Source organism: Somniosus microcephalus, unplaced genomic scaffold (assembly GCF_052327205.1).
Source record: "Somniosus microcephalus isolate GS21.2 unplaced genomic scaffold, FLI_Smic_1.0 scaffold1183, whole genome shotgun sequence".
Taxonomy (NCBI): domain Eukaryota; kingdom Metazoa; phylum Chordata; class Chondrichthyes; order Squaliformes; family Somniosidae; genus Somniosus; species Somniosus microcephalus.
In genome coordinates, this window is record NW_028226370.1 from 42,501 (window position 1) to 45,816 (window position 3,316).

The window sequence follows — 3,316 nt, forward strand, 5'->3', positions numbered from 1 at the left end:
GCACTTTTTTTTTTCTTCATCGGGACTTCCGACGAGGTTAATGATTTCCCAAACTGCAACTCATTAACTATGTCCTGAGACACTTGCCAGAAATGACACATGTCAATTTGGCGGTAGCAAATCACTTTCCCAGGCCGGGAAGCAACACCCGAGGCCCGCAAAAGGCGGCCGAATATTTTCTCATCGGACTTCCGCGTTTTGGTTAATCATGTCTCGAAATCGTTAAATGCACATGTCAATTCGGCGGGAGCAATTCACTTTCCCAAGCCGGAAAGCATCACCGGAGGCCCGCTTGAAGGGCCCTAATATTTTCTCATCGGACTTCCGCGTTTTGGTTAATCATGTCTCGAAATCGTTAAATGCACATGTCAATTCGGCGGGAGCAACTCACTTTCCCAGGCCGGGAAGCAACACCCGAGGCCCGCAAAAGGCGGCCGAATATTTTCTCATCGGACTTCCATATTTTGGGGGTTGGATTCTCTCCCGCATTCCAGCCCCCTGGCCACGGGTCGCTCATTCACTTTCAGCCCGGGCCTTGCCAATTTGGTTAATCAGTTAGCCATGCACCAGACTCGGCCTCGCCTTTTTCATTTATGGTTAATGATGTGCCCAGGCTGGGACTTAGTCTCTCCAGCAGCCAAAACTTTTCACTGGTTAATGAGGTGCCCAGCCCGGCACTTAGTCTCTCTCCCCAGCAAGCTTACTTGGTCGGCCGACATTTGGATCCATTTTCGGGGCTTAATCGGGTCGAATACGGTCCCTTACGCAAGGGGAGCCGAAGCCCCGGCCTCTGCCAGGCGTCAGGCTGCCGTTTTTTAAGCCCGACCAAAAACCCGAAAATTGGTTAAAAATGGAAATAAATTTCCACCCAAAAAGGGTTAAAAGTCGGTTGGACGGCAGCCCTGGTCGGTCTCTGCAGACCTGGAGGCCCTAGACAGTAATCTGGAAAACAGACAAAGTCTCGAGAAACCACCTCCTACCATTCTCCAGGTACCCCGCCAATCCCCCCTGCCAGAAATGACAAGTGTCAAATCAGCGGGACGGATTTGACTTTTGTGACCGACCGCTGGAACTTTTTTCGGCTACAGGCAGTCAAATTTTTCTCCTTCCGGACTTCCAGTACAACTTTGAACGGCCATATCTCCGCACTCCCGCGTCGGAGCCAAGCCGTTTTTACACCGTTAGACGCGGCTTCCCGTGCCCGTTCGAATGCCGCCCTGCTCGGCGGAAAAGGAGAATTTTTTTATTTTTCGGCCGATTTCGGGAAAAAAAAATTCCCGCTCTGAACTCGGATTTTTCGGCTTTAATCGTTTCGTATACGGTCCCTTACGCAAGGGAGCCGAAGCCCCGGCCTCTGCCGGGCGTCAGGCTGCCGTTTTTAAGCCCGACCAAAAACCCGAAAATTGGTTAAAAATGGAAATAAATTTCCACCCAAAAAGGGTTAAAAGTCGGTTGGACGGCAGCCCGGGTCGGTCTCTGCAGACCTGGAGGCCCTAGACAGTAATCTGGAAAACAGATAAAGTCTCGAAAAACCACCTCCTACCATTCTCCAGGTACCCCGCCAATCCCCCCTGCCAGAAATGACAAGTGTCAAATCAGCGGGACGGATTTGACTTTTGTGACCGACCGCTGGAACTTTTTTCGGCTACAGGCAGTCAAATTTTTCTCCTTCCGGACTTCCAGTACAACTTTGAACGGCCATATCTCCGCACTCCCGCGTCGGAGCCAAGCCGTTTTTACACCGTTAGACGCGGCCCTCCCGTGCCCGTTCGAATGCCACCCTGCTCGGCGGAAAAGGAGACATTTTTTTTTTTCCGGCCGTTTTCGGGAAAAAATTTTCCCGCTCTGAACTCCGATTTTACGCCTTTAATCGATTCGGAGACGGTCGCTTACGCAAGGGAGGCGAAGCCCGGGCCTCTGCCGGGCGTCAGCCTGCCGTATGTAAGCCCGTCCGAAGCATGAGTTCCCACTTTTGGTTATCCAGTTGTCAATTTTAAAATTTCAGTTAATCAGTTGCCTGCTTGGTTAATCATTTGTCGCTCTGACATTTGGTTAACCAGTTGTCGATGTTCGAAATTCAGTTAATGAGTTGCCTCTTTGAAATTTCAGTTAATGAGTTGGCCCTTTGGTTACTCATTTGTCCCTGTGTCTTTTGGTTAACCAGTTGTCGATGTTCGAAATTCAGTTAATGAGTTGCCTCCTTGGTTACTCATTTGTCGCTCTGGCTTTTGGTTAACCAGTTGTCGATGGTCAAAATTACAGTTAATGAGTTGCCTCTTTGAAATTTCAGTTAATGAGTTGGCCCTTTGGTTACTCATTTGTCCCTGTGTCTTTTGGTTAACCAGTTGTCGATGTTCGAAATTCAGTTAATGAGTTGCCTCCTTGGTTAATCATTTGTCGCTCTGACTCTTGGTTAACCAGTTGTCGATGTTCAAAATTTCAGTTAATGAGCTGCTCTTATGTTCTATGATTTCCTACCTTGACAACTCATTAACCAGTGTTTCAAACAATGCACCAGGCCATTTGACGACCCCAACTCGGTTCCACAAGCGGGAAAGCAGCACCCCAAGGCCCGGTAAGGGGGCCGAATACATTCCCATCGTGAATTCCGTCACAAATGTGAATGACAAGTTTTCAGTTAATCAGTTGCCTGCTTGGTTACTCATTTGTCGCTCTGACATTTGGTTAACCAGTTGTCGATGTTCAAATTTCAGTTAATGAGTAGCCTCTTTGAAATTTCAGTTAATGAGTTGGCCCTTTGGTTACTCATTTGTCCCTGTGTCTTTTGGTTACCCAGTTGTCGATGTTCGAAATTCAGTTAATGAGTTGCCTCCTTGGTTAATCATTTGTCGCTCTGACTCTTGGTTAACCAGTTGTCGATGTTCGAAATTCAGTTAATGAGTTGCCTCCTTGGTTAATCATTTGTCGCTCTGGCTTTTGGTTAACCAGTTGTCGATGTTCAAAATTTCAGTTAATGAGCTGCTCTTATGTTCTATGATTTCCTACCTTGACAACTCATTAACCAGTGTTTCAAACAATGCACCAGGCCATTTGACGACCCCAACTCGGTTCCACAAGCGGGAAAGCAGCACCCCAAGGCCCGGTAAGGGGGCCGAATACATTCCCATCGTGAATTCCGTCCCAAATGTGAATGACAAGTTTTCAGTTAATCAGTTGCCTGCTTGGTTACTCATTTGTCGCTCTGACATTTGGTTAACCAGTTGTCGATGTTCAAAATTTCAGTTAATGAGTTGCCTCTTTGAAATTTCAGTTAATGAGTTGGCCCTTTGGTTACTCATTTGTCCCTGTGTCTTTT